Source organism: Urocampus carinirostris, chromosome 8 (genome assembly GCF_059441175.1).
Source record: "Urocampus carinirostris isolate Australia breed hairy pipefish chromosome 8, RoL_Ucar_1.0, whole genome shotgun sequence".
NCBI lineage: Eukaryota > Metazoa > Chordata > Actinopteri > Syngnathiformes > Syngnathidae > Urocampus > Urocampus carinirostris.
In genome coordinates, this window is record NC_142356.1 from 4,341,773 (window position 1) to 4,361,490 (window position 19,718).

Consider the following 19,718-nt stretch of genomic DNA (forward strand, 5'->3'; position numbering starts at 1 on the left):
AATGTTGGCAACAAGATTCACTTGATATCATTGGAAATTATTTGAATGCAACACAAACTTTTTCTTCTTTTTTCCTTTTTTTTCTACTTTTCTTTAAATTCCTTTAAAAAAAAAACTCATTGTGTTTCTTTTTTCTGAGCAGTTACTTTTTTCTTTTTGTTCTCTATTTACTTTTTTCCTACATTTCTTTATTTTCTTTTTTTCTGGCTTTTTTTCTACATTTTTCTTTCTTTTTTCTCTCCCTTTTGTTTATTTTTTCTCAGCTATTCACTACTTTTTCATTTTGGTATTTTTTTCTTTTTTGTTCCCCCCTTCCTTTAAGTCATTTTGTGCATAATTGTACATAATATTTGGTCATGTTGGGATTAAAGAAGCAAAAACAACCAGAAGAGCCGTTTAGGACCCGAAAGAGCCGGTTCCTTTTAGTGAGCCGAGCCGAAGAAGCCGGTTCTCGACAAACTCTACTAACTTTACTCAACTTCGTTCTACTTTGACTCGACTTCAAAATACCGCATTTAGGACACAACGTCAGTGGAACCCGTGTATTTTTACCTTCACGCACTGTAATTTTGACTTAAGTCGCTTCTTAATGAATAATTTTGAGCCCTGATTTTTGTGCGCTGACTAGATTTTCTTTAGCGCACGCGTGCAGCTTAGAGGGAACACTGCCCGGTACCCATCACTTTTTACAGGTAAAAGGAACACTGACCTACTATTTGAGAACCACTGTCCTAAAGGGAGTCACATCACGTCCTGCAGCTTCTTCTCAGTCGCAGGAACATAACGTGCTCGACTAACCACCAAGAATGGAGGAGACTTCTGTTTAAAGGCAAGCGAGCGTGAGTTTTATCGTTTTTTCGTAATGAGACGTTTGTCAAATAGATTTGCTTGCAAATCTCCGGGCCACCAAATTGTTTTCTGTGTTTACTCAGGCTGTAAAAAGAAAAAGACAATTTCGGCCTTTGTGAACCGTGTCACTAATCACACTGATCCGATTGTTTTTTTTTTTTTTTTATAAATAAAGATATTTCTTCAAACACAAAAAAAACGGTTCCTAGCAGTCTTATTGAAATCCTACATGTAATTTATTTATTGATATACATTGTATATAGCACAGGTGTCAAACAGGCGGCCCGCGGGCCAGATCAGGCCCGCTAAGGGATTGAATCCGGCCCGCGAGACAACACTAAGAGAAGCTCAAGAGAAAAAAGAGCTGCAGGTTGAAATATTTTAATTTGATGTTGCCAAAGCCAGGTGCCTCGAACAAAGACACTGTACTTGCATTTATTTTTCTCTCTCTTTCTTTTCTTCCCCCTTTCTCCCACTCTGTCTCTTTCACTCTCTGTGTCTCTCTTTTTTTCTTCCTTTGTTGCTCTTGGTCTCTTTGTCTCTCTGTGTCTTTTAACTTCTTTTGCTCTAACTTCCTTTTTTCCTTTTCTCTCTGTTCTCTTTCTCTCTTCATACCCTTCGCACTTTCTTTTTCTCTTTTCTCTCCTTCTGTGTTTTTACTTCTCTTTGGATTTCTTTCTTCCTCTCCCTTTCTTTTCTCCCTCTCTCACAACTTTTTATCTTTTGTTTCTCACGCTCTCTCCCTCGCTCTCTTTTTCTTTCTTTGTCCCACCCTCTCTCCTTTTACCTCCCTCTTTCTCTTATTTCTTTATCTCTCTGTTTATTTGTCTTTAATCTACTAGTCCGGCCCCCATATAATTTTTGTTCTATAGTGTGGCCCCTGAGTTAAAATGAGTTTGACACCCCTGCTTTAAAACAAGGTTTGTTGTCCATTGTTTTAGGACATTTATGCCCACTGCCCTTCTCTATGTAGAGCAGAGCTTTCAGCCGCTCTGACCCCCTTTTTTGGAACTCATTGCCGCCTGACCTCCAGGATTCTGCCACCCTGTCCATCTTCAAATCCGACTTAAAATCCACCTCTTTTTCATAATCATCTGCCTCACATAGCGCCCCCTTTTAACTCTATTGAAATATTTTGGGGGGATTTATAACTCACTTGTTTTATTCTTGTTTTATTTTTGCTTTATATGTACAATGTATTATTAATTCTTATTTTTAAATATGAGTGTGAGGACGAGTTTATTCTATCTGCCAGCCTGCAAGAACAATATCACCATTACCGGGTGTGAAAGGTCTTCCCACACTCCAGCAAGGAAATCCACTCAATCTATTAATAATTCATGTATTTTTTCTTGAGATATTGCGAGGAAATCCTTCGAGCATTGTGAAAAAAGAAGAGAGTGAGACAGGTGAGGAGGCGGAGCTAAAAATAGTGTCTGCATGCAAGACGTACAGGAAATAAAACACGGTATTGTATTGTCAGGGTGGTATATACTGTAACTATTGTTTATGTTTGCTAAGCCCCAACGTGTAATATTTGACCACTAGATGGCAGATTTTTCTAATGCAAAAGAAAACCATTCCCGCGGAGCAAAATAAACGGGAACAATACAGGACAGGAAATACCAACAGGAAACAGGACCGAGTCAAAGCCCAAGTCTTGCTGGGTTGCCAGGGCACACAGAGGCAGCCAACTCACTCATTCACACCTAAGGACAACTTTGTACTGGCCAATTAACCTGAAATGCATGTTTTTGTCAAGAACCGAAACCGGATCAGGACCCAAATGCGTGACGTTCCTCACACAAGCCTTTTATTTTTCGGGAAATGGGGAGCCAGGCACGATAGGCAGCGGTCTGGCGTGGAATGATAGGAAGCTAGAGGCCGACGAGATCGATATCAACTGCCCGAGCAGATATCAGACAGATGGGGTCGATACCGGACAGGACGGGACAGAGAGGATTGATATCAAAACAGGATATCGAAAATAAACAGGACAAACTAGACGGGAACGGAACTAGAAACCGATATTAAACAACAGGACCAACAGGATTGATATCAAAACAGGATATGGAAATACCTGGACAAACTAGACGGGAACGATACTGGAAACTGATATTGAACAGGACAAAATAAACGGGGACAATACCGGGCAGGAAATACCAACAGGACAGAGTCAAAACCCACGTCTTGCGGGGCAGAGGTTTGTCGACAGACTGACTGAGGTTGAGTGAGAGCACTGAGCTTAAATAGACAGGAAGCCAATCTGTCAACGAGCTGCAGCTGGCGCAATTGGGCGTCATGGCAACCGTGACACTGATACCAGTATCGGGTCCCTTCTAGTTGCTGTAAGTCAGGGGTGGTAACTAATTTTAACTCGGGGGCCACACGATAGAAAGAACTTTCTGTCGAGGGCCGGGCTAGTAGATTAGAGAGAAAGAAAAAGAGAGGGACAGACGGGAACGATACTGGAAACTGATATTGAACAGGACAAAATAAACGGGAACAATACCGGGCAGGAATTACCAACAGGACAGAGTCAAAACCCACGTCTTGCGGGGCAGAGGTTTGTCGACAGACTGACTGAGGTTGAGTGAGAGCACTGAGCTTAAATAGACAGGAAGCCAATCTGTCAACGAGCTGCAGCTGGCGCAATTGGGCGTCATGGCAACCGTGACACTGATACCAGTATCGGGTCCCTTCTAGTTGCTGTAAGTCAGGGGTGTCAAACCAATTTTAACTCGGGGGCCACACGATAGAAGAAACATTCTGTCGAGGGCCGGGCTAGTAGATTAGAGATAAAGAAAAAGAGAGGGACAGACGGGATCGATACTGGATACTGAATACACGAACAAGATACCAGACGTCCGTCCCGTCCTGTCTGGACACCAGGTACTGGATACACAAACAGGATACCGGACAGGACGGGACTGACAGCTGCCAATGATAGCCTAGCTGTGAAAGGATCATTGACATATTTTGCTGTCAATGGCTGCCTAGCTAAAACAGATCTTTGCTTTCTCTAGCCATTAATGGCAGCCAAGCTAGAAGGCATCGTTGATGTCTACAGCTGCTAATGGCAAGCTAGCTAGAATGGTTTCTTTGTCGTCCGAAGTGGTCAATAGCTGCCTTGCTGAAATGGATTTTTGATGTCCACAGCCGCAAATGGTAACCTATGTATAACCGATCTTTGTCGCTCATAGTCAATGGGGCCTAGCTAAGATAGATCTTTGTTGTCTATAGCCATCAATGGCAGCGTAGCCAGACAGGATTTTTGAAGTCCACAGCTGCTAATGATAGCCTAGCTATTAAAGGGTCATTGACATATTTTGCTGTCAATGGCAGCCTAGCTAAAATGGATCTTACATGTCTTTAGCCAACTATGGCAGAGAATAATTGAATGGTTTTCTTGAGAAAATATGGCTGCTGGATAAAAGTTGTGTTTTTATCATGATAAGAGGTAGTAATATGTGAAGAATATATATGTTTTCATATACAAAGTGGGCAGTGCAAGCTAAACTGTCACGGTTGCCATGGCGCCCAATTGGCACCGCCCGTGTGGTGCTAGCTGAGGCTCGTTGACAGATTGGCTTTCTGTCTATTTAAGCTCAGTGCTCTTATTCTTCCTGTGTCAGTCCGTCAACGAACCTCTGCCCCGCAAGACGTGGGTTCTGACTCGGTTCTGTTTCCTGTTTGTATTTCCTGTCCAGTATTGTTCCCTTTTATTTTGTGATTTATTCTCTCCAGTTTTTGTTCCCGTCGGTCCCGTTTGATTTTAATATCCTGTTTCAATATCTATCCTGTCGTTCCTGTCCTGTCTGATATCTGCTTGGGCAATTGGAATCGGTCTCCTCAGTCTCTGGCTTCCTGTCTTTCCACGCCAGACCGCTGCCTAACGTGCATGACTCCCCATTTTCCGTAAAATAAAGGCTTGTGTCAGAAACGTTACGCATTTGGGTCCTGATCCTGTTCCTGTTCTTGACATAAACTATTTTTTTAACTAATTGACATTGAAACATATTAAGAATATTTTTAAATAAAACATAATTTGTAACCTTTTACCATTTTAGTGTATATTTGTCTCACCTCGATTGAATTTTCTTGGATGCCTTCTAGTTGAAAACATAAATATTTTGAAAAGCAAAAGTCAAGTTCACCTTGTTCTTATTCTGTAGCCATTAGGAAATGGCTTATATCATGTCACGGGGCAAAATGCTTTCAAGACTTTTATTGCTGGGAAATTGTGAGAGGCCAGCACAAATGTATTGTATGGGAAGCGTGTCCTTGATGGCAATAAAGATGTCCAAAATGGTTCTATATGAAAAGAGTGGTGAGGGGGTTATTCACACCGAATACCCGAGGAAATCTCTATCATGGGCAGGGTTGGGTAGGGTTATTTTAAATGGATTACTTTCAAACACTTTTGGATGACTCCAATACCAAATATGCTAATAAAAGACAAACTAAACTAAATATGAATAAAATGACTACATTTTGTGCAGGCTTGGGGAGTAACGGAATACGTGGAACGGCAAAAATGATGTTGGCAATCTTATTTTCATTTTGTTACTGACACATTTGATGTTCGTTTTGCCGGAGATCAAAGAGATCAAAGCCAGGAGAGAAAGCTTACCACGTGTTATGAGTCATCATTTTATTCATATTTAGTTTATTTTGTCTTTTATTAGCATATTTGGCATTAGAGTAATCCAAAAGTAATTGAAAGTAATCAAGTTAAAGTAACCCTACCCAACCCTGATAGATAGATAGATAGATAGATAGACATATAGATGTCTAGATAGATAGATATATATCTAGATCTAGATAGATGTCTAGATAGATGAGACGGACGGGATTGATACCAGACACTGGGGACTGGAGTCAGATATCAAACAGGACGAGATAGACGGGATCGATACCAGACACTGGGGACTGGATTCAGATATCAAACAGGACGAGATAGACGGGATCATTACCGGATACCGGAGTCTGATATCAGACAGGAGGAGACAGACGGGATCGATACCGGATACTAGACACTGGCGCAAGATATCGGACAGGATGAAATAGGCGGAATCAATACCGGATACTGGAGACTGTAGCAAAATATTAGACAGGACGAGAAGGAAGGGATCAATACCAGACACTGGAGATTGTAGTCAGATATCAAACAGGACGAGATAGATGTGCCAGTTACCAGATAATCGAGACTGGAGTCAGATATCAAACAAGACAAGACAGACAGGATCAATACCGGATACTGGAGACTGGCGCAAGATATCGGACCGGATGAGATAGACGGAGTCAATACCGGATACCGGAGAATGTGGCAAGATATCAGACAGGACGAGACGGAAGGGATCAATACCAGACACTGGAGATTGGAGTCAGATATCAGACGGGCCGAGACAGACGGGATCGATACCGGATACTAGAGACTGGCGCAAGATATCGGACAGCATGAGATAGGTGGAATCAATACCGGATACTGGAGACTGGAGTCAGATATCAGACAGGACGAGACAGACGGGATCGATACCAAACACTGGGGACTGGAGTCAGATATCAGACAAGATGAGATAGACAGGATCGATACTGGATACCGGAGACTGTCGCAAGATATCAGACAGGGCGAGACAGACGGGATCGATACCAGACACTGGGGACTGGATTCAGATATCAAAAAGGCTGAGATAGACGGGATTGATACCGGACAGGATACACAAGCAGAATACCAGACGGGTGTCAAAACACACGTCTTGCGGGTGCAGAGGTTCATTGACGGACTGACAAAGGGTGAGTGAGAGCACTGAGCTTACATAGGACGGAAGCCAAACTTTAGCTGGCGCCAAATGGGCCAGGCCAAGTGAGGGCAATGGGCAACCATGACAGAAAATGTAAAAAATAAAGAAGGTGAAAAATTCTATTACGAAAATCCAACATCCCTGATATTTGTTAGGTACCTCAAAGTTCAAAGTGTGCCTTTTTCCCCCCCTGGGGATCGTGTTTGTGACAGATACTCTCAATCCGATCTCCGTCGTACGCTATCATATAAACACTCCCAGCAACTTTAAGAGTCTACTTTATCAAGCCACTGCCTGATCCCCTTCCCCGAAAGGGCAACACGATTGCAAACATGCCGTTTCCTCCCGGGGTGAATGAATAATCCTCCGAAGTTTCATATTTTTTCCACGTCAAAGCTGCCCCTCCGAGCGTTATATTTGAGGGCCAGTAAGGCACACGAAAGGAGAGTATTAAAATATACGATGTTATTATAAGGTTTAGTATTTCAACTGTGCAATACGTGCACAATCTCAGATTCTGCTATTATTGTGTCTTTGAGCATTTTAGTTGGATGCCAAAGTTGGTCAAATAATTGAAAACCGGCTCACAATAAACATCCTCTTAGCATTTTTGCACCTGCAACTGGTATGATAAGCTTTGGGCAGAGTGATATCCTCACATTTTTTGACATGTTCCACATCTCAGTAGCCTAGATGGTAAGGCGCCCGCTTTGAGACTGGGAGGTCGGTGGTTCGCGCCCCGGCCGAGTCATTCCTAAGACTTAAAAAGTGGTCGGCGGCGCCCTCTGTTGGCTGCGGCTGCATCGGCTCGCTACAACGGGTCAGGTGCAATCGACATTTCGTTCTGTGTACATTGTTACACAGAATGACAATACAAGGAAATTATTATTATTATTATATTATTGTTTTAGTTATAATACCACTGGTTTAAAACAAAACCCAGGTACAAAGTAACAAACACTCAAAATGTATAAATAGAAAATAAGAAACAAGGAAAAAACCTGATGTGACCATGAAAATTGCATTGATTTTAGTGATTATACCACTGGTGATATACACACACTCAAAACTAAGTGTACCTTTTGTCATGATGTGTAGGTGAACCCATATGCAGGGAAGCAGGTAACAAGGTATGCTGAGAAAATATGTTTAAAACAAAACCCAGGTACAAAGTAACAAACACTCAAAATGTCTCATCTCATCTCATTAGCTGCACCGCTTATCCCCAGTAGGGTCGCGGGGGTGCTGGAGCCCATCCCAGCAATCATCGGGCAGTGGCCAGGGGACACCCTGAACTGGTTGCCAGCCAATCGCAGGGCACACGGGGACAGACAACTCGCTCGCTCATTCACACCTAGGGACAATTTGGACCGGCCAATCCACCTGAAATGCATGTCTTTGGAATGCGGGAGGAAACCGGAGTGCCCGGAGGAAACCCACGCAAGCACGGGTAGAACATACAAACTCCGCACAGGTAGGCTGGTAGCTGGATTTGAACCCATACAGGAGGTTCCCAAAACCTTAGAACTGTGCCGCACACGCGCTAACCACTGCGCCGCCATGTTGTCCCCACTCAAAATGTATAAATATAAAATAAGAAACAAGACACAATCGTGGTGTGACCATGAAAATTGCAGTAAACCCTGTGGGCATTGCTTTGGGCACTCTCCAGCCACACCCCATAAGTTCGTCTCCTTGAAAGAGGTAATGGAGTGCCATATTGAAACATGTGAATTTCCCTTCGGGGATGAATAAAGTATCTATCTATCTATCTATCTATCTATCTATCTATCTATCTATCTATCTAACAACCCACCTCGAGGCCGAAAGCCAGACAACCCAAACACAAAAACAGTCCCGAGCATGAGGGTTGAATAGAGCACCGAGGCGGCAGCAAACAGTCTAGCCGCTGGAACACGGTAATGGGGCGGCCAAGGTCCTGTCCCTGCCGTAACAGGGCCATGTTTCCGTTCCTGTTCTAAAAGGGTATCATCGAGGTTCTTTCACTGCCAGAACAGGGTACCACTGAGGTTCCTTCACCGCTGGAACAGGGTACAGACAAGGTTCCTTCACCGCCGGAACAGGGTACGGCAGAGGCTCCTTAGACGTCGGAACAGGATACGACCGAGATTCCTTAGCCACCAGATAACAATACAGTCAAGGTTTCTTAAACGTTGGACAAGGTACAGCCAAGGTTCATTCATCACCAGAACAGGGTACGGCCGAGGTGCCAAAGCTGCCCAAGCAGGATACAGCTGAGGTTCCTTAGCCGTCGGAACAGAATACAACCGAGGTCCCTTAGCCACCGGATGAGAATACACTGAAGATTCCTTAAACGTTGGATAAGGTACAGTCAAGGTTCCTTAAACGTTGGATAAGGTAGAGTCAAGGTTCCTTAAACGTTGGATAAGGTAGAGTCAAGGTTCCTTAAACGTTGGACAAGGTACAGCCAAGGTTCATTCATCGCCAGAATGGGATACGGCCGAGGTGCTAAAGCTTCCCAAATAGGGTACAGAGAAGGTTCATTCACCGCCGGAACAGGATACGGCCAAGCCTCGTTACACGTCGAAACAGGATACAACCGAGGGTCCTTAGCCACCGGATGAAAATACACTCAAGGTTCCTTAAACGTTGGACAAGGTACAGTCAAGGTTCCTTAAACGTTGGACAAGGTACAGCCAAGGTTCATTCATTGCCAGAACGGGATACGGCCGAGGTGGCAAAGCTGCCCAAACAGGATACAGCTGAGGTTCCTTAGCCGTTGGAGCAGGTTACAGCTGAGGTTCCTTCACCGATGGAACAGGGTACAGACAAGGTTCATTCACCGCCGGAACAGGATAAACCGAGGGTCCTTAGCCACCAGATGAGAATACACTCAAGGTGCCTTAATACGTTGGACAAGGTACAGTCAAGGTTCCTTAAACGTTGGACAAGGTACAGTCAAGGTTCCTTAAACGTTGGACAAGGTACAGTCAAGGTTCCTTAAGCGTTGGACAAGGTACAGCCAAGGTTCATTCATCGCCTGAACATGGTACAGCCAAGGTGCTTAAGCTGCCCAAACAGGGTACAGCTGAGGTTCCTTAGCCGTCGGAACAGGTTAGAGCTGAAGTTCATTCATTGCTGATAAAAGGATACGGACTAGGTTACTTTACCCATGGCCGCGCTTCCTTTCCAACTGGAATAAGGTTTTTGGGGAGCCAGAATTCGTTCAGTGCCAGAACAGAGAACGAGGCGGCTGAGGGTCCTTTGCCACCAGAACAAGGGCTGTGGGCGGAGGAGGGTCCTTTGACAGAAGTGGAAGGAGCGGGTACGGGCCTTTTGAAGTTTCCTTTGGATCATGTGATGTTTGGATCATTTTGTCAAGATCTGTGGGTGGGTCCATATGAAGGGAAGCGGGAATCGAAGCAAGCATGATAAAAATAACCTCAGGTTTCAAATAACAAACACCAAAAATGTCCGAATAAAAACCAAGAACCCTCATATGACCATTACCATGCCAGTGACTGTCAAGAACAGAACAGAGACAGGACCCACTTGCGTTGCGTTTCTCACAAGTATTATTGGAAGACAAAAAAAGGTTGCGCCCACAATCCAGTGATTGCTGGACGCGGGAAGCAGGTCGCTCTGAACACAAAAGTGGATCTTCCCTGGCGAGCAAAATCGGTTTCGGGATGGGAAAAATGGGTCAGTGGCCGAGACAGGAGAGCAAAAATGTGGTCAGGGTTGGAAGCGAGTCGTAAGCCAGGAAGGGAGAGTAGACGTGGTTGGGGACAAAAATAGGTCGAAAGCCGAGACGGGAGAGTAGCCGTGGACAGGATCAAAAACGGGTCGAAGCTGGGGGACAGACGGGAGCAAAAAATAGGTGCGAGTCAGGGTCGAAAAAGGCTTGCCTAGTGTTAATTGAGGTTCGCAGATGGACTGACAACAGGTGACAGATAGGAGTGGGTTTAAATAGGGACAGGGAGCCAATCAAAGTCCGAGGCAGTTGGCGCCAAAGGAGCGGGCACAGGAGATTCACATCGGTAATCAGGACAGTGACCAAACAACAGATTGGATTGGTTGCCAGTCAATATGAGGAGCCAGTATAATGAAGTGCATGTGTGGAAACTGATAGGCACAGCCAGACCCCTTTCTTTAGCGCCCTCTTGGGGTGAAATGGATAAATACCATATCCTTACATCATTACTGAATCAGGTCTGACAAATGTCTGAAAAAATATGAGGTTCAACGTCATAAATCATAACTATTACAATCAGTACCTTTAATTTGCAGGGTTGGGTAGGGTTACTTTAACTGGATTATATTCAAAACATTTGGATTACTCCAATACCGAATATGCTAATAAAAGACAAAAGAAACTCAATATGACTAAAATGATGACTCACAACACGTGGTAAGCTTTCTCTCCTGGCTTTGATCTTTTTGATCTCCGGCAAAACGAACATAAAATGCGACGGAAACAAAATGATAATAAATAAATCCAAACAGCTTGCCGACATCATTTTTGCCGTTCCATGTATTCCGTTATTCCCCGAGCCTGCACAAAATTGAGTCATTTTATTCATATTTAGTTTCTTTTGTCTTTTATTAGCATATTTGGTATTGGAGTCATCCAAAAGTAATTGAAAGAAATCAAGTTAAAGTAACCCTACCCAACCCTATTAATTTGTGACTGCAAAAAAGAGCAAGACTTAACAGCGAAGTAAATTTCAGTACTACATTTCTATCCTAGATACAATGCAATGAGGTTTATTTTAGCCTGAGCTCAAATTGTGTAATAAAGGGCATGAGTCATTCACCATCTTCCAAACTTCAGTCGGAATATCTGATCGTCGCGCCGAGGCTCTTTCCATCCCCTAAAATCCACTGAGACGTAGATAACATTTTGAAACATCAGCCGGCGGCCTATCAAAGGGGTGCCTTTGAGTTGAAAATAATGCTGAGTGGCAGCATGGAAATAAGCACGATAGGGTGATTGCGGCTACGATTATCTAACCGGATGCTCTAACACGTTGGCAGGAGCCGAGAGGATGCAGATATGGATAAATCCAATGCGAGATAAAGTACGGAAAATTGCTCCTGATTCACAAGTCGCATATCTAAAGTAAAAGTCGTGACCGTTATTAGCATAACAACAGTATACTAGATTTTGAAAACACCGTAGGCGAGCTGGTGAGAATTTGTAATGCTTATTTTTGTTGTTGTTGGGGCATGCGACTTCAAAGTTGTGAAGTCAAGTCCTGCTTATTTGTGACACCTATCACAAGAAGTCTCAAAGGGCTGCACAGACAACAGACTATTGCAAACTACAGACTATTATTACACCATCCCCTGACCTAAAACTGTTGTAGAATAGAAACTTGCATTTGTAGAATAGATTTGCATACATTTGTCCAGGAGACTTGCTGACATGTAGAAAGACTTGCTTACAGTTGGGAAAAATGTTGCTTACATTTCGGGGAAGGTCTCGGCAGACGAATTAGTATAAACAATCCTCCTTAAGGGAGGACAAGAGATAACGGCAAAGGGCAAACTGACCCAAACTTAAAAACATTTTCAAGAATTGATGATTACAGAATCCGTGGCATGTACACGTGAAAGGGACGGGGCTACAGCGGTTACACATGCTGTGTTGAAACTATAAAGACCCTCGCATATCTGAGATTCGCTGAGTTTCTTGTTAAAATTGTTGTATCAATAAGAGAGAGCTCCTTCTGACGTCATTGATTCCTGCATTCTCTGTGAACGCGTATGAGACGATTTCTCGATTTATCTTCTTCAACAAACCAACATGAAGGCAAGGAAAAACTCAAATCCTCAGTATGAGGAAAATGAAGAAACCTGAGAAAGGATTGAAAATTAGGTAATCCCCCTTCCAGGATGACCAGGCTGCAATGGAATACACAGACATAATCAACATGCAATATATGCCTATATATATATATATATATATATATATATATATATATATATATATATAAATAAGCCTAGATTTAAACAGTTCCACTGTGGTTGCAGATCAAATCTCAGAGGGCAGAGCATTCCATAGACCGAATGAACAACGCTCTCGAACCTGTGTATTTCTTTTTGGCTCTTGGGATCACAAATAGACTAGTATTTCGGTCTACAGGTGATCCCAAGAGCCAAGAAGTGTTCCGCAGGTTCGAGAGCGTTCTCCATCTGGGCACCGGTGCTGTGAAATGCTCTTCCCCCTGAGATCCGATCTGCAACTTCAGTGGAAATGTTTAAATCTAAGCTTAAAACACACTTCTACTCTATAGCATATGAATAACCTATACTTTTTGTGGACAATATCTATGTATTATTTGTAATTGCAACATCCTTTTCTGTCTGGTCATCCTGAAAGGGGGATTACCTCATGTGCAGTCCTTTCTCAAGGTTTCTTCATTTTCCTCATGTTGAGGTTTTTGAGTTTTTCCTTGCCCTCATGTTGGTTCCAGATCAGGGGATGGTGTAATAATAGTCTGAAATAATAGTCCGTGCAATAACCTGTGCAGCCCTTTGAGACTCTTTTTTGATTAAGGGCTATACAAATAAAAATGACTTGACTTGACTATTTTCCGAGCGAAGGCTCCAAGCAGGAACATAGGAGTAAATACAATCTGAAATACTGACATACATTTGGATTCCTAAATTGACAAAGGCTGTGTCCTTCAAAAAAAATATCGATAACTTATTAAAAAGTATTTTTCTTCCACTACCTTGACATTGAACAAAACATTGTGACCAAAGTTAGCCTGACTAAAGTCCACAAATGTAATCCTAACATACTTTTGGAATCACCATAGAGTAGCTAGCATAAATTGACTCCCTTTAAAATCATGAAACCTGTGTAATTATCATCAAAAACATTTTTGTTGCACATTAAAACGAACCAAACACTGTGACCAATGTTATCCCTACAAACGTCTGAATAGTAACATACGTTTGGAGACACCATCTGCTAGTTAGCATACTTTGACTGTGTTTTTGTTGTTCTAATCAGAAATGTGCCGGATAAATCTAATTTGATTTGTGCATGTTATGCTTTGGTTGCACTACCATGACACCTGAAGAAAATGTTACACCGAAAACTATGTAATAGTGAATAAGCTCAAACATAACTTTTGAACCGAATGTTATGAGGGATATTGGCCCAACAATAGTCCCCTAGCTTAGCGCTAACATCTATCTATTTATCTATCCACCCTGGTCATATGTCTTGAGAGGGGTGACTGACAGCAAGACCAACTCATACATACATATATATTAATATTATTACAAATGTTGTTATATCATTGGTGTATTTCATAGGGAAGATGAAGGGGTAGGGAATAGAAGCGTCTGCTTCTTACTACCCCTTTTCGAACATATGATGCAACATTATTTTGTTGTTAAGTTATTGTTTTGGTTCTGTTTTTATTTTAATGTTCGAAGTTTTCATTCATTCAGTCCTTCATAAGTTCAGTACAGAGCTTTTTTTTTAAACATCAATCTTTTGTTGTTTTGAGAAAAAAAATGACAGTAAAATATTCAAATAGAAAATAACTTACTGCATATCTGTCTATTCAAATGCATATTTGCTTTAGTGATTATTTATAAAACGCCAACATTGTGATTACCCTAAATTCCGGACTATAGAGCGCACCTGTTTATAAGCCGCACCCACCACATTTTAAGAGGAAAACTCATTTTGTACATACACAAGCCGCACCTGTATATAAGCCGCATGCGCCCACATTTAAACATGTAACACAAACACAAAACTAACCCAAACCCTACTTTAAGTCCTGCGATTGAAACTAAATGTCCTTGATTAAAGTCCACAGTCCAAAAATCACAGCCGGCAAAGTGAACGGAAAATGATACCGGTACTTAAGGTTTGATGCAGACCTGCAGAGTCCGGGTCCCGTTGAAAGCAATCCAAGGAAAAAAGTGTATATTTCCAAAGGTAAGGGTGAGAAAAATATATCAGACGAACACATTTACTCACGCAACTCCTTTTTCTTTAACCAACTTTTTACCCCCTCTTCTTTCCTTGTCCGTCCCTCACCTTTAGCGGTCCCCACTTAAACTCGGCACCCCGCGTTTGTTCCGCCCCTCCTTTTTCGTTCACCCGTGCAAAACATATCAGAATAAGTGTCTAAAATAAATACAAATAAATACATTACAAAAATATACAGTTGCAAATACATATTATACATGGGTTACGCATATTTACAAAGAAAGACGGTACACCGAGAGAGTTTTCAAAGCTTTAATAATAATAATATAGCTTTGACAGGGCAGTTAATGGAAGCAACACTCGAGCGCCGCTAGCAGCCGTTAAAAAGATTACTTAAATTGGCCGCATCACTGAATAAGCCTCAGGGTTGAAAGTTAGGGAAAAAAGTAGCGGCTTATAGTCCGGAATTTACGGTATTTATTTTTTTGCTGGGTCGGTAGTCCAACTTTTATAACAGTCTACTACCCTCAGTATATTGCACATGCAGTGTATTTATACGCCACATGAAGTCATTACTGCTGACTCAGGGTTTAAAGCAAAGTAAACACTCTAGTGCCCAGCAATCAGTTGCATTGTCACTGTGAATGGGCCATGAATCGGAAATTGAATTCCGTGCTAGATGGACAAACTTCAATTATGTGAACAAAACAAGCACAGAATAATGATCCGTTTATCCGTAGCAAAACATATGGAACCGTCAAATTGTGAATGGTTTAATATTTTTACCGTAAATTCCGGACTATAGAGCGCACCTGATTATAAGCCGCACGCACCACATTTTAAGAGGATAACCGCTTTTGTACTTACACAAGGCGCACCTCTTTATAAGCCGCATGCGCCCACATTAAAACATGTAACACAAACACAAAATTAACCCAAACCCGACTTTGAGTCCCGCAAACTGTAACTGAATATAAAGTACACAGTCCAAAAACCACAGCCGCCAAAATGAACGGGAAATGATACCGGTACTTAAGGTTTGATGCAGACCTGCAGAGTCCGGGTCTCACCTTTACTCCACTTCCCGTCAGCCCCCGTTGTTTTCGCCCCTTCTTTTTGATTCGCCCGTGGAAAACATATCAGAATAAGTCTCTAAAATAAATTCATTACAAAAATATACAGTTGCAAATACATATTATAATAATAATAATATAATAATTTCCTTTGTATTGTCATTCTGTGTAACAATGTACACAGAACGAAATGTCGATACACCTGACCCGTTGAAGCGAGCCGATGCTGCCGCAGCCAACAGAGGGCGCCGCCATTTTACCAATGTTATAAGTCTTTGGTATGACTCGGCCAAGGCGCGAACCAGCGACCTCCCAGTCTCAAAGCAGGCGCCTTACCATCTAGGCTACTGAGCTGTTACACATATTTACAAAGAAAGACTGTACACCGAGAGAGTTTTCAAAGCTTTAATAATATTAAAACTTTCATCCCAAACCGTGCCTGTGAAGGGTAGCAAAACGCTACTAGCAACACGCTCGCAACACAGTGAACGGCTCTGTTAAGAAAACATACCATACGGTAAACCGTCCTCATCTTCCTCCTTATAACTGACGTCATCAAAGTCGACTTCCCCAATATGGGAAAGAGACTATGTCATATAGACGTCGTTCCACGCTCCCTTATTCAAAAACACGCTAGCAACACGCTCGCAATGTAATGTATACGTGAAGTAGCTCTGTTTCCTTCTTTATCGGACTGCTCGATTGCATTTAGCTTGAAAACTAAGTCATGTGCCTTTCTTTTTGCAATTTGCATGGTGAGGATATTTCTACGCTAATTTAATTTGTGCACAAGCTAAGAAGTTGCAGTCTTCCTCGGCGCATATGTTCCACCGGTCTTAATCTTACCTTTTGTACTTGAGCGGCGGCCGTTAGAAAAACTACATAAATTGGCTGCATCACTGAATAAGCCGCAGGGTTGAACGTGTGGGGAAAAAAGTAGCGGCTTATAGAATTTACAGTATTCAAAAAACAACTTCAAGTCCTCCGTATAAAAGCCACTTCAGGACAACGATTCTCTCAATCCTGACAGTTCTTGGAAAATATTGCCAATGTCTCCATGGTGACGGCAGTAATGTGACTCTTAGCTTGTTGACGCTTGCCAAGTTCTTCAGCCACAGCTGCAAAATGTCAAGGGTTTATCAAATTCAGCTCTTTTCTGTTTTATTTTCTTCCCCTGTTTTGAAAATATTGTATCCATCCATATTGTTGATGCCACAGTTGTATCCATCTATATGTAGTGTTAGTCTACTTCTTGCGAGCCACCTGTAAGCACAACTTGTAAACAGGAGAGACACGGTAATTGAGCATATTTTCGAGCGACTTCTTAAAATTTGATGAATGATTTCAATGAAAACAAGCCCTTGACGTCCTGTCAGACTATTGATAAGCAAAGTCGAGTCTTCAAGATGTTACCAGTTCCCAAAACACGTTATGGTACATTCAAAAGCTTAAACTCTTGGGATTCAAACTGTATATATAACAAACATCACGATCCGTCTAAAACGAGATACCCGAAAACTATAAAGCCTGTATAGCTGACCCAAAAAGTGCTTACGAATTCCACTCATGAAAATCAGTTCAAGCATACTGTTCCATTTATTGTACTTTGGCTACGTCTTGGATTTGGATTTTAGGTGAATTTTACAGGAACATAAGTTAAATGCCAAAACGACATATTTTGCATAACAACATTGTTCTCGGACGCACGGCAGCACAGTTCGGAGGTCATGGGATCAAACCTTCCTGTGTGGAGTTTGCGTGTTCTCCCCATGCCTGCGTGGGTTTCCTCCAGGAACTCTGGTCTACTCCCACATTCCAAAAACATGAATGTTAAGTTAAATAGCCGGTCCAAATTGTCCCAGTTCAGGGTGTCCACTCCCCGGAGATAGCTGGGATGGGCTCCAGCACCCCCGCGACCCTACTGGGGATAAGCGGTGCAGATATTGGATCGGTGGATGGACATTGCTATCGTTTTGCTTTTGTGTGTAAAGACGCTTGTAAAGTAACACAATATTTTACTGAAATCTATAATTTATCCACCCCAAATTGAAAGAAATCCGCGATGCATCGAGGACGCCCCAAGTGTCTACCGTAGAACAACATGTGCCACTTTATAGATAGATAGATGTCTAGATAGATAGATAGATGTCTAGATAGATAGATAGATAGATGTCTAGATAGATAGATAGATAGATGTCTAGATAGATAGATAGATAGATAGATAGATAGATGTCTAGATAGATAGATAGATAGATGTCTAGATAGATAGATAGATAGATGTCTAGATAGATAGATAGATGTCTAGATAGATAGATATATGTCTAGATAGATAGATAGATGGATATATGTCTAGATAGATAGATAGATGGATATATGTCTAGATAGATAGATAGATGGATATATGTCTAGATAGATAGATAGATGGATATATGTCTAGATAGATAGATAGATGGATATATGTCTAGATAGATAGATAGACGGATATATGTCTAGATAGATAGATAGATGGATATATGTCTAGATAGATAGATAGATGGATATATGTCTAGATAGATAGATAGATGGATATATGTCTAGATAGATAGATAGATGGATATATGTCTAGATAGATAGATAGAGATAGATAGATAGATACTTAATTCATCCCTGCAGGGAAATTCACATGCAATACAATAATAAAGCAAAAATAATACAATATACAAATACCCAATGTGACGTGCTAATACCCACTGTAGCATGTTATATAGAGTATCTAGATTGTGCTACACAGATTACAAATTGCAATACGGTAACGGTAATATGCAATGTAGGGGGTGTGGTTTAATGTGGGCCTCTACTCCACCGGGTGGAGTTAAAGAGCCTCATGGCATGAGGAAGAAAAGATCTCCTCAGTCTGTCCGTGGTACAAGACTGTGACAGCAGTCTGTCGCTGAAGCTGCTCTTCTGTCTGGATATAATGCTGTGTAGTGGATGTGATGAATTGTCCATGAGGACAATGATTCTGTCATTCCTGACAGTTGTCATGAAATATCGCCAATGTCTCCACAATGACGGCGGTAACGTGACTCCCATTTTGTTAATGCTCGCCAAGTTCTTCCGCCACAGCTGTAAAACGTCAAGGCTCCTTCGAATTCAGCTCTGCTGGCAGCGGCGCCATGTTATCCAATTTCCTGGGGAGTCATTACTTCACAGTGATTTCCTGATGTAATTGTTCAGGAATTTAACCGACCAAACGAGGGAGAATATCTTATTTTTATGCCCTCCTTTTGCCCTGACAGCGAGAATGAAATGGATTTTTATCGACGAATTAGCTACCTCCGCAAACACATAATCGTGCTATTTTAATGAGTTCTAATGCGATGTAAATAACTCTTGGGTAAAATAAGGTAAGCCCAGATTTATACCTGCCCAACCTGACACTTTTGCAGAAGTGAGAGTTAAAAAGTGTCATCTCGCATTCAGTACGCTGAACAGAGGCAGTGCCTGAGGCAAAGGTGACAACCACAACGGCTTAAAGGTCATATGCTGCCATCCCTGACATTATTCCCCTCACTGTTTGGGACAAGATGGTGTACTTCAACTTAAAATTACCCAGGACAGAATATGACAGACTATGATAGATAGATAGATAGATGTCTAGATGTCTAGATAGATAGATGTCTAGATAGATGTATAGATGTCTAGATAGATGTCTAGATCTCTAGATAGATGTCTAGATAGGTGTCTAGATGGATGTCTAGATAGATAGATAGATAGATGTCTAGATAGATAGATCTCTAGATAGATGTCTAGATAGATGTCTAGACAGATGTCTAGATAGGTGACTAGATATATGGATAGGTGTCTAGATAGATAGATGTCTAGACGTCTAGATCTCTAGATAGACATCTATCTAGACATCTATCTAGACATCTAGATCTCTAGATAGACATCTATCTAGACATCTATCTAGACATCTAGATAGGTGTCTAGATTGATGTCTAGATAGATAGATAGGTGTCTAGATAGATAGAGATAGATAGATAGATGTCTAGATCGATGTCTAGA